Here is a 12,736-nt window from a genome sequence, read left to right on the forward strand (position 1 = left end):
TTTTAAAAAGATGAATTTTTTAGGGATCCCTGGGTGGCGCAACGGTTTGGCGCCTGCCTTTGGCCCAGGGCACAATCCTGGAGACCCGGGATCGAATCCCACATCAGGCTCCCGGTGCATGGAGCCTGCTTCTTCCTCAGCCTGTGTCTCTGCCTCTCTCTCTCTCTCTCTCTCTCTCTCTGTGACTATCATAAATTAAAAAAAAAAAAAAAGATGAATTTTTTAAAAAGGAAACTTAAAATAATAGATTTTTTATTTTCAAGGGACAAAAAAGAAACACTTTTCATTTAAAACAAGAGGATGACATTTGAATTGTCCTTGTCTATTGAAGACTCAGGAGAGAAAAGTGGTTTTCTCCAAAGAGTCAAGGCAAGAAGCAACATGGGAAAAGATGGCTTTGAAAGGGAAACAATAGGCCCTCTCCTCTCCCTGCAATGGCATGTGCTCCTCCCTTGATATCTGTGTACTCTGAAGAGGGGCAATCATCTGGCAAAAGTGTTAGCCTGCCTGCTGTGTTTAAGGCTCCCATTCGACCAGATGTCGTGAACTTTGTTCACAGCAACTTGCGCAAAAACAACAGACAGCCATATGCTGACAGTGAATCAGCAGGTCATCAAACCAGTGCTGAGTCTTGGGGTACAGGCAGAGCCGGGGCTCCAATGCCCAGAGTTCCAGCCGGGGGCCTCACCATTCTGGCCAGGGTGCTTTTGGAAATATATGTCGTGGAGGCCGCATGTTTGCACCAACCTGGTGCCGTTGGCACTGCAGAGTGAACACAACACAAAAGTGATATGCCATCTGCTCTGCCCTGGCTGCCTCAGCCTCACCAGCACTGGTCATGTCTAAAAGTCACCGTGTTGAGAAGTTCCTGAGCTTCCTTTGGTGGTTGAAGATAAAGTTGAAGGCTCCAAGAAGACCAAGGAGGAGGTTTTGCTTCTTAAGAAACTTAAAGCCTGGAATGATATCAAAAAGGTCTATGCCTCTCAGAGAATGAGAGCTGGCAGGGGCAAAATGAGAAACCGTCGTCCTATCCAGCGCAGGGGATCCTGCATCATCTACAATGAAAACTGGTATCATCAAGACCTTCAGAGACATCCCTGGAATTACTTTCCTTGATGTAAGCAAACTGAACATTCTGAAACTTGCTCCTGGTGGGCATGTGGGACGTTTCTGCATTTGGACTGAAAGTGCTTTCTGCAAGTTAGATGATCTGTATGGCACTTGGCCTAAGGCTGCCTCCCTCAAGAGTAACTACAACCTTCCCATGCATAAGATGCTTAATACAGACCTTAGCAGAATCCTGAAAAGGCCAGGGATCCAAAGAGCCCTCCGAGCACCATGCAAGAGGATTCATCGTACAGTCCTGAAGAAGAATCCACTGAAGAACCTAAGAATCATGCTGAAACTAAACCCGTAGCAAAGACCATGCACTGGAACACCATTCTTCACCAGGTCAAGAATACAAACTCCGGATGGATAAGGCAGCAGCGGCCTTAGAAGCCAAATCAGATGACAAGGGGGTTCCAGGCAAGAAGCCCATGGTAGGGAAGAAAAGAAAGAAGGATGTTGGTGTGAAAAAGCCAAAGAAACCTTTGGTAGGAAAAAAGGCTGCAGCTACCAAGAAACCAGCAGCTGACAAGAAACCTGCAGAAAAGAAACCCACCACGGAAGAGAAGCAGCCTGCTGCCTAAAAACTTATATTTGTTTATTCCATAAAAGTCAGTCATTTTGGACAGCTAATTTTAAGTAAAGACCTGATCAAAGACAGTGAGAAAGAAACAAAAAGATTAAAAGAAATAAAATAAAAGGGAAACAAGAATGTGAGAAACTGAAGAACAAAGAAAAGAAAGTAAGAGATTCTTTGTAGCAGAGATGGCTAGGAATTGAGAAACGATAATGGCTGTCATTCAATATTTAATCTTTATTTTTTTGTGCTGCAGTAATTATGCCCCAGTGTACCATGGATTTGGTAGATTTGCACAACAGCATGCTGTTAGTTGTACCTTGGGAAATGAAGTAGAAGCAGTCTGTCCTGCATGTTTGAGAATGCAGCCTTTGTAGGCAGACTTACTTCGGTTCAAATCTTGGCTCCAGCAACATAACTACCTTAGGGCCATAACTACAACATCATTTACTTTAGCACCAAAATGGGGATAAAGTGTACTTTAATCCACAGAGCTGTATTCAGGATTAAATCAATCAGTTAGTGCATGTAAAGTTCTTATACCACTGCTAGGTAAAAATTAAACAAATGTTTTGGGAGGATATGACATATAGAAAACCCAAGCAACTTGGGGCAGCATTGGGTCTTAACTGAATAATCAAAAATTGAGTCAGGATCGGGATTTGAAGTATCTGGGCAAGTCTGTATATTCCTTCTTTGTGACTCTTTTGCATGACATCTCAGGAAGGCTCAGAAATAGTGAGAGGAGGGATGGGACCTCCTCTCAAGTTTCATGGAATGGAAGCTTCAGTTAATTTCGTGAAGATAATAATGAAGGGCAACTCTGGAAGGCTGCAGGACTTGGGGATATTCTGGTTTTATACACAAAAAGAAAGTGAAATGTCCTAGTTATCTATCTCTGCAAAATTCCCTCTGTTAATAACGTGATGTACAGAATATTTTCTCCATAGTCATAATAACATTATTTTGCTCTTAAATGAAGAAAAATATGTGTTCAATAAACATTTTCATTTCCTTGAATTGACGAGCATGAAGCAATTCATTGTTTCCATTTTCATTGTTCTCAAGGAAAGGAGCTAAGCTGAAAATTGGGAGACACAGGTCTTCCAGCTTTAACTTGTGCTATCCTATGCAAATTGCTTTATAGCTCAAGGATTCAATATCATCATATTTTAAATGAAAGTAGTTAGCTAAAATCATCTCCAAAGTGCTTTCCAAATCTAAAATTATATAATTTTAGATGTTCAATAGCAACTTGGTTGATTGAATTAGAACAAGTCACAAACAAGTCGTAATGTTAAAATTGATGATGTCGGTGGAAAACGAAGCAGGCAGATCTATCACATAATCTGGGGGGAAATGAGAAAAAGGTTGGCCAGAGATTAGTAGACAAGGCATTGATTTCTGGAACTTTTTTTTCTTCCATCTCCTAATGTCTTTGCCTTAGTTATCCTTTACCGCTTAGTCTGCAGTTGTAATATCCGGAGTAGATGTTTTCTGAGAACAAGTAGCACCTAAAGAAAGTGAGTGATTTAACTATTGGGATTTAAATTGTCGGGTTTGTTTCTGACATTAAGACTGGAGCCACTAGGGAGTATCGTGGGAAACTAGTGTTGGGAGAGCCTATGGGAAATAGATAACTGAAAAGGAGTTCTAGAAACCCTGGTGGGTGGCAGGGTTGGCATGATGAGGACAGTTCACAAATGGAAGAGAAAGCTAAAAGACAAGTCTGAAAACTCTTGCGTTTTATAATTTCCCTAAAAGCTAGTTCTCAGCCAGAGTTCCTAAGGAAACTGAGTTAATTCAAAATGTAGATGCTCTAGCCTGAGATGCTTTGAATTTATTTATTCAGCTCAAGGCATTTGCTCTCTATATATGTTATTTTAGGATTATGATGCCAGATGTTTCTTGTGCGGGATACTGGCAATGAAATTCTTCACATATTTACCTTTCGATTTTTATCTGGGAGGCTTTGACTGAATGTCACATGACTGAAATTAAAATAAATAAGCAATCTAACTATTCAAAGTTAAAATTGAATAACTCTTCTCACATAGATATACTTATCAAACCTAATATCATTGATAGTAGGCAGTTTTCTCGATTTTTGTTGATTCTATCTTGCCTGCAATCATACCCTGTGAAATAAAATTAAAAATATATAATTACAGTCCTCTTGGTAGCCTGTTGACTATTTTGAGTTAAAAAAGCATTCTGTGCTGGCAGCAGAAACACAGCAACAGCGGTCTAATTTCCTCTAATCCACTAGGTGCCTGCTTAATTACAACCTTCCATTTACTAGCTCTTTGGCTAGATTCCATCTTTGCTTATATATTTTTTTTCATTCAGTTTATCATCCATTTCTATTTCATCGAGTAACATATAATACAGATTGTGCCTGTTTTGCTCCCTGGCTTGGACACATTCAGTGAAGCCATTTCTATATTTTGTTGTAAAATTGATTTTGACTCCGAGAAGAAAGACATTTATAATGAAGCTTAGTCTTTAAAAGTTTTTTTATTTTATTTTAAAAAGATTTTTATTTATTTGAGAAAGAGAGACAGAGATAGCAAGAGAGGGCGAGCAGGAAGGAGAAGGAGAAGCAGGGTCCCTGCTGAGCAGGGAGCCCGACATGGGGCTCAGTCCCAGAACCCCAGGATCATGATCTGAGCTGAAGGCAGATGCTTAACTGACTGAGCTGCCCAGGCACCCCAAAAGTTTTTTCTTTTATTTTAAATGTCAGAGTATTATGGGAGATAACAGAAGAGTTTAAAAATATTTTCACCTGTGAAATTGATGAGGAAAGTGGCAGAATCAGGGAAGAAAATGAACAGATGTCAGTGAAAGAGTTTTGTTGCCACATAATATATTTTGTTAATTATTTCTAATGAAAGAACTCTTAGAACTAGTCTTCAAAATGTTTCTCTTGTGTATTTATACAGATCATATACTTCTTCAAACCAACCAAATACTCAATGAAGTCAGTAAATGAAAATTCAATAATTCAATATGTAATTATTATTTATAAGTACTTAATGATCATATAGATTTAATTATATGCATATAAAATATACAAAGGATTTTTACAGATAAAATATTTTTGGTGATAAAATCGTACATGATATACAATAGAATTCAATAGAATAAAGGGTCTAGTTTATAGCGAATTTATTCAACTTAGATGGTACTATCCATGAAGGCAGGGAAATTGGCTAATCTTGTTAGCAACATATTTTTGACACTGGTACTAAATAAAATGCCTGGCACAAAGTAAATTCTCAATTATATTTGCCATATAGAGATATAAAAATGTAAGTGATTTTTTTTCCTATGGCAGGTAAAAAGATACAAACATTTATAGAATTAACAATATTACACTGAAGACATACATAATGAAGTTTGGCCAAACGCAGAATGGTTTTAACCTTGTGAAGGCTGTTATCAGCCATTATGAGAAGACAAATTCAGGAAGGTAAAGAGATGCAGAGACAAGGAAAAGTCCATCCAGAAGTTTAGAATACAAATGTTAGTTTTTTATTTTATTTTATTTTTTAGTTTTTTTTTCTAATTAGATTAAGAAAGGTTTAAAATATAAATGTTAGGGGTTTTTTAGGTCAAAAATAAAGGATGACTAGGATGCAGGAGGAGGGATGGTGAATGGAAAGGGGAACAAAGGATTACTTTAGGATGATGAATGCATTCTAGATCTTGATGGTGGTAGCGGTTACGTGCCTGTATACATTTGCCAAAATTCATAGGACTCTACACTTAAGGAGCATCTGGGTGGCTCAGTCAGTTAAGCGTCTGCCTTTAGCTCAGGTCAAGATCCCAGAGTCCTGGATCAAGCCCTGCCTCTTGCCTCAGGCTTCCTAATTAGCAGAGAGTCTGCTTCTCCCTCTCCCATCTGCCCCTCTCTGCTGCTTCTGCTCTTTCCCTCTCTCTCAAATAAATAAATAAGTAATCTCTAAAAAAAAAAAAAAAAAAGAACTATCCACTTAAAATGGGTGCTTTCTGCAGTTTGTCAGTTATGTTCAATATAGTTGATTTTAAAAATGTTCCCAAAAAAGCAAATAAAATAAAATAAAATAAAATAAAATAAAATAAAATAAAATAAAATAAATAGATGATGCCTGATACAGTGCCTTCTAAAAAACTTTAGCCAGAAGAACATTTTTCAACCTGACTGAAAGCCTGACCTGGAAATAATTTATCAACTTGGAATTTGTTGACCAAAAAAATCAATGACTCTGTCATTTTCATTTTATTCACTCTTTCATCTTTTCTGTCTATTAGCCACTGCAAATGCAATGCCTAGTAAACATTATAGACCAGAGAGAACCAAGACATCTCCTTAAGTTCTTTAGTTACTATTCGGGAATGAATTAGAAATTAGGGTCGCTCAAGTATAGCTCATTGCATTTCTGGACAAACACTTTTATAATGACACCAAAATTCTCTCCTTCTTTGAATCGAGTTTTTTTAATCTCTAATTTTACTGTCCCTGCTTACTTCTATTCAGTAAGCAACAGACTTGCCTCCCAACAGACTTGGGACTAGCTTCATACTTGACGATGCTCTGAGGGTCTGTATTATAAAGTTCCGCCTGACTTCAAATTATATGATTCTTCAAGCTTTCTCTCTGGAATGCAAGCAATGTTCTAACTTTAGTGCTTAGCAATGAAGTCATCGTGTCATATGCTGTAAATAAATAGCATGGATAAATGAATTACTCTTTCCAGTGGATTTTTTGAACTTCCTTTGAGAGAATAATCTAGATTAGGCTATTTGGGTTTTGGTTTTGTTTTGTTGATCACTATCTTTTACCAAAAAGTATGTGATATGCTCTTATTTGATTCTTTGCCTCCAATATCTTCAATTAGGATGCCAATTCTACTTGCATCTAGGACCTATGGATATGTTGCAATAATTATTTTTCATGCTTCGTGGGTATCCACCACATTTTGAACACCCATTTCCAAGTGTAGGGGTATTTTCTTCCTTATTAGACCTGTCTTCTCAAGGGAAATACCAAGTATTTACTTTCCCAGCCTCCCTTGCAACTCTGACCATGGAATTAGAGGGCTCTGCCAATTAGAAGTTTGATTTAGAAGAGGAGCTATCATTGTTTTGGGTGTACCTCATGTACCAAGTCATAAATTTGCCTGTGCAATAACCCTCTATCATGAAGTGAATTCATTCATTCCATTAATTTATACCTATGAGCTCGTTAGAATTTCCCAGTGACTGATTAACAGAGAAGGAAAAAATTAAACTTGCTTTGGTTTATAGACCATCCTGCATGGCATATCAGAAATATGGACCTCTGCAATGTTAGAACAGTGCTCAGGGATGTTCCTAAAAGATAGTGTAGAAGAGTTAATATCCCAAAGGGAAGAATTTTGAGCAATACTTTTCATTGCCCTTTCATTAGAAGGAAATAAGACCTGACATACCTTCCACATCCATTCATGGACACTGATTAGTAATTCAGCTGGATTGATATGGATTTAAACTTATAAGAAGCAAGAACGAAAGACTGCTGATAAGGCACATTAAAGAGGAGCTATTTAGATGGATAATGAAATGTACCTAAAGTATGAGATTATTTGTTTCCCATGTGAATGATAAACTAAGGGCTTTCACTGTGAAGGAGATTATTAATATTCAGATATAGAAGGTGACCTAGCTAATAAATGTCAGAAATTATGCCGATACTGAATGGACTTATTGTTGTTTTCAGTAAGGAGGATGTGCACCAAATCAACATGTCCTTCCCTTAACACAACCTAACCATTAACTAACTGTGTAAGATTTGCAGTTAGCCGGTGGTAGAAACGTCAGAGGGCAAAACTCTCAAATCCTGATAGAGATAGCCATCCATACTCAGTGGTAGGGTATGACAACTTACTTATCATGAACTGGATAGTGATTTGGCCTCAAAGAAATAAATTAGATATTTGGATTTAAATATTTAATGTTTAAATATAACATTTAAATATTTATTTTAAATATTACATTCTCTCTTTTCTCTTATAATATCTGTGGATTCATTGAATGTCTTGTCTGTTTTTATGATTGCCCATATACCAGTGTTTCTGACCATGGAACTGATTTTACAGGGACAGAATTAAAGCATAGACATATTAGACATACTAGATTTAGAGGTACAACTTTGTACTTTTTTCACTCAAAGTCTGCTAGTCTTGATAGATGTGCAAAAAATTATTGAAGACACATTGTGGTACCAATCTTATGAGGCTAGAATGCCATCTTGAAGAATGTGGCATATGCTGTGTACCACTAAATAGTATTTACTGCTTTTTCTTCCAAAGATATGGGAATCAGGAGATTGGGAGTCAGAATATCACTTCTCACCTTTACTCCTTATGACCCATTGATAAAAACTACTCTCCATGGCCAATGGCTTTGTTGGTTTACAAGTCTTAACACCCAGTTAAGAATACTTCCCCCTGGCACTTACTATATTTTTATGAAAGTAAGGGCTGACACTGCTTCATGGTCATTACAAGCTTCTTATAAATTGACCAGGAATGGGAGTTAGAATGTTGCTAGGGTGATTGATTTTGATTATCAAAGATATCGGGGAACAACACAATGGGTACAGGAATAAATATTTGAAATATAAGAGTTATTCTGGTCTTTTTAGAGCTATTATAGCTAATGATTTAGTGAATGGAAGATTACCATAGACCAGAACAAACAAGAAGGACTACTGAGGCTTCAACATGTAAGAGATAAAATTTGGTATTCCATGAAAAATCAGAAACCCAAACAATTAAGGACCTGATTGAAGGAAAAAGAAAACTCAAAGAGAGAAAGTGGTAGAGAAAGAAAATCAAAACTTGACATAAGGAGCAATTCCAAAAATGGGGAATATACTATCTGTTCATATTCCCTGCGGTGTCTTACATGTATTTAGATACCTTCAAATATTTTTCTTCTCTTCCTTTCTCCTACTATTTGATAATTACATATTTTTAGTTCATAATTTAGTTCATAAGTTAGAAAAAATAAAGATGGCATTATGATGGACTTTGAAGAGTTATGACTATCATAATATTAGATATTATCTTAAATTTGGAATTGGATGCAGAAAACTATGAGGCTTTGGATGTGCCACTCTTTCAGTGTGTGGGTGGTTGTATTTTCATATGTACGAATAGTTGCAAAATGCTAGGCTGGGGTGTTTTCTTTTTGAAATTTAAATATGGAAGAAAAATATCTGGTGATGCTGGGAGGTCAAGAAATTGATTGTAGTGGGTATTTGTCATTTATTCTACCTTCCCCAGATTCTCTTATAGTTAAAATATGTGCTACCAGATACACCACTCAAGAATTCCATTCGGAAGAGAGTGATGTGAAGAAAGGAGGTGCTCAGAGGATCTTTCTGGCAGTTGTAGAAGAGCCTGTTGAAGAGATTTCAGTTTTTTGGAGCCTAAGTAGCAAAGGCCCTAATGTCTACGTCCATGATCAGGCTTTAATATTTTTCTGGTAAATATCTCTGACTCTGTACCTTCTGAGCATGATGCTGGAGATTCTGGAGACCACCTACTCACTAATAAATTCCTTTTCTACCAAACGTGCTAGAATAGGTTCTATTGTTTGTATCCCGACTGAAATATGCATGTCATGTGCATGTATCCACATACTTTTAGACAAATACATAATACAAATTTTCTTCCTTTTATGTATATTTATTTATAATATCTTCCCTAAACATAATAGATCTCAAAGGACAAATAATGGGAAGAACAGCTGATATATATATTTTATATATATATATACATGTATATGTATATATGCGTATATATATGACATAGAATTAGTTTGATTTGAATATTTCTTTATTTTTAGAACTTTTAGTATGTAAGTTTTCAGACTGTCTTTCATTCTTATACTTACTTGATGAAATAAATTATTCATTTTCCAAGCATCTTTACTGCAGAAAAAATAGATTATGAGAGTCTCAATGTCACCCAGTTGAACCTTTTGAAATAGCATTATAGGACTTTTTTTTTAATTTCAAGGTATCTTTACTCTTATAAATGTAATAGCTAGAGAAAATGCACAATTTCACTAAATAAGATGAAAGACTGTATATAGCACATGTATGATTTTTAGGACATTATTTAATAGTTACTTAAAATATCTTAAATAATTTGAGGTTACTATTTTTATTCTTTGCTCAGTGATCTGGAAATTCCTGGCACTTACAAGTTGTTTTTTTCTTTGTATTACAGTCATGCATATATATTTTACAAAAGTAAATTTATGTTTTTTAAAAATATACTTTTATAAATGTTTGCTATGATTTCCTCTCATTGTTAATCAGGCCTGTTACCCAGGAACTGAATTGAACACTTTTTTGAGTGAATTTGGCAGCGCCTCAGACAATTTGGTTTTAACTATTGAAGCAACTAGATCATGTCAAAGATAATCTTTTCATTTGTTCGGATGGCCCAAGTTAACAAACTGGCCATTTTGCAGGGTGGTGCTTGTCTCTGAATGGCCAGGGTTCTCATTCAGGATGCTATCCTTTATCAGGCTCTCATACCTGAGTTAACAATCTGAGGCATAAAGCTTGTGCAAGTTTATAAGCTTAAATTACTATTTTATTTTGCAGTTCTGGGTAGAATGTATTCACAGGTAAAGAGGGAAAAAAAAAATCCAAGACAATAGAGAGGTCTTCCACAATGTCTACCCTTCAGTCCTTTTGCCATTCAAATTTTTCTTATGGGCTTTCTGCCTTTATTTCCTCTGGTTTCTAGTACTTTCTTTCATTCAAGTATTTGAAGAGGGAGTACTTAAAATAAATAGACCAAAGGAGTCATGTCCTAGGTGGATAGATTCAAGAGCTTACTTCTCATGTCTTCAGGGCACATAGAGCAAAACAACAACTGAGCCTTGAAGACTTTAGGGAGGCATAAGGAGCCTGGAAACAATCCAGCTATTCTCACTAGGCCTTTTGTACATTCATGTCATCAGTAAGGATTACGTACGAAAGAAAAGAAATTCTTTGTTCACTGGCTACTCAACAGGTAAAGCACTAAATCTCTCAGTCTCTTATATTTGTGGATTTAAATTGATGGGGCTGGTATACAGATAAAGCCATTTTGGCACAAATGACATGTGTTGGCATTTGAACAAGAGTGGCAAATTTAATTTTATCTTCATTCCCAATTAGGATGGCAAAAAAAAAAAAAAAAAAGAAAAAGAAAAAGAAAAACCCTGTTGTGTTGTCAAACAAAAAAAAAATTAATTCGGTTTCCAGGAATAAAGATAAAAAATAATTAAAACAAAACTTACCTATGTCCTTTTAAAGCAGTTGGTTAATAAGCTCTGGCTTACAATTTCAATCTGGAATTTCCCTAGACTATCCTATTTATGATAGAGGCTGGATTTTACGGTGAGGTTTTATGTGCCTGGTCTACTTTTGAAAGCCCAGCCCTGTTGTTTAGGACCAGAAATGGACACAATTTAATTCTGTTTATTATAGAAATCAAGTGCTTTTGGAGAGAGACTTGTGAGCAGCTGTTTAATATTGTCTTTCTGCTAATATAGAGGTTCATTTCTCTTGCCCTCTGAGGAAAAAGCAGTTCATGAGATTTCTGGAGGCGCTTTTCTACAGAAAAGATCTGCTGCCAGGATTTAGCAGCAAAAATGATTTGCCATTAATTGGTGGGGCTGGCTGTCTCTGACAGGTGTCAATTTAAGGCCTATACTCCAGTAGGATTTCTAGGGATTCTGCAATGAAGCCTTCGGTAATCAAAATAGAAAATGAAAACATCATTTTGTTATAAAACTTCCCAACTAATTTTTAAATCTTTTTTAGCTAAATTCAGTGTGAAAAAAGATTTTAGAATGAAGATGGGTAAGGATTATCTGCCTTCCTCAGTCTCTTCAATAGTTAAGGAAATTTAAGAAAAACATTTTTTGAAAACAATATAGTTAAAATATTGAGCAAATTCTAATGTGAGATGATGGTTTTAATAATTGTATTTATGATGATAAATAGATGAAACTCACAGTCTCTTATCGCAGGGCCTTGAATATAGCATTTGATGTATGCTACAATGATGTAGAGGATGTTAGACTTCCTGGAAAATCAAAATTGCATTTAGTCCTTAGGTCATTTAAAAAAAATTTTTGGTATTGATACGAGTAAAAACATACCTCTAGGATGAGACAGTCTCATATTCTCTTAAGGCCCAGTTCTAGCTCTTTATCCAGTATCTCAAATCTCAGGATCCTTTTTTGTTAGTTAAGAGAGGGACAGCCAACTGCATCTCAGCAAAAAAAAAAAAAAAAATTTTTTTGAGAGGAAGAGAGGGGATGTAAGGAGGGTGAGAGAGAGAATATTTTTTATTTTTAAAGATTTTATTTATTCATGAGAGACACAGAGAGAGAAGCAGAGACATAGGCAGAGAGAGAAACTGGCTCCCTGTGGGGAGCCCGATGTGGAACTTGATCCCAAGACTCTGGGATCATGACCCCAGCCAAAGGCAGACACTCAACCACTGAGCCACCCAGGTGCCCAGAGACAGAATCTTCATCAGTCTCCTCCCCCAGAGTGGAGCCCAGTGTGGGACTTGATATTACATCCCTGAGATCATGACCTGAGCTGAAATCAAGAATCAGATGCTTAAAGGACTGAGGCCCCTCCGGATGCCCCTCACACCTAAGAATTCATAAGTGAAATTTATGAATGTAAACTATATATGAACTGCTTAGACAGTTCAAGTAACACTGAGAAATTATTAAATGGAATAGGACTTGTACTACACATAAATTTGGAGTTAAATACCCATTTAGAATATGCCTTGAGAACATATCCTGATGGATTTGTGAAAGCATGTGAGTAGTCCTATAGGTAGAGTGAACTGTCTGCATTAAGACTACTTGGGGTAAGAGGGCACCCGGCTGTCTCAATCAGGAGAGAATTCGACTCGATCTCTGGGTCATGAGTTTGAGCTCCCGATTGGAAGTAGCAATTACTTAAAATAAGAAATAAAGTAAGATGGTTAAAGTGGC

The 12,736-nt window shown here is 36.4% G+C and overlaps 1 pseudogene; it reads left to right on the top strand.

Moving 5' to 3' along the window:
• Positions 1–425: 425 nt before the first annotated feature.
• Positions 426–1,691, top strand: LOC121472517 (annotated as a pseudogene).
• Positions 1,692–12,736: the final 11,045 nt, after the last annotated feature.

Source organism: Vulpes lagopus, chromosome 12, assembly GCF_018345385.1.
Source record: "Vulpes lagopus strain Blue_001 chromosome 12, ASM1834538v1, whole genome shotgun sequence".
Lineage (NCBI taxonomy): Eukaryota > Metazoa > Chordata > Mammalia > Carnivora > Canidae > Vulpes > Vulpes lagopus.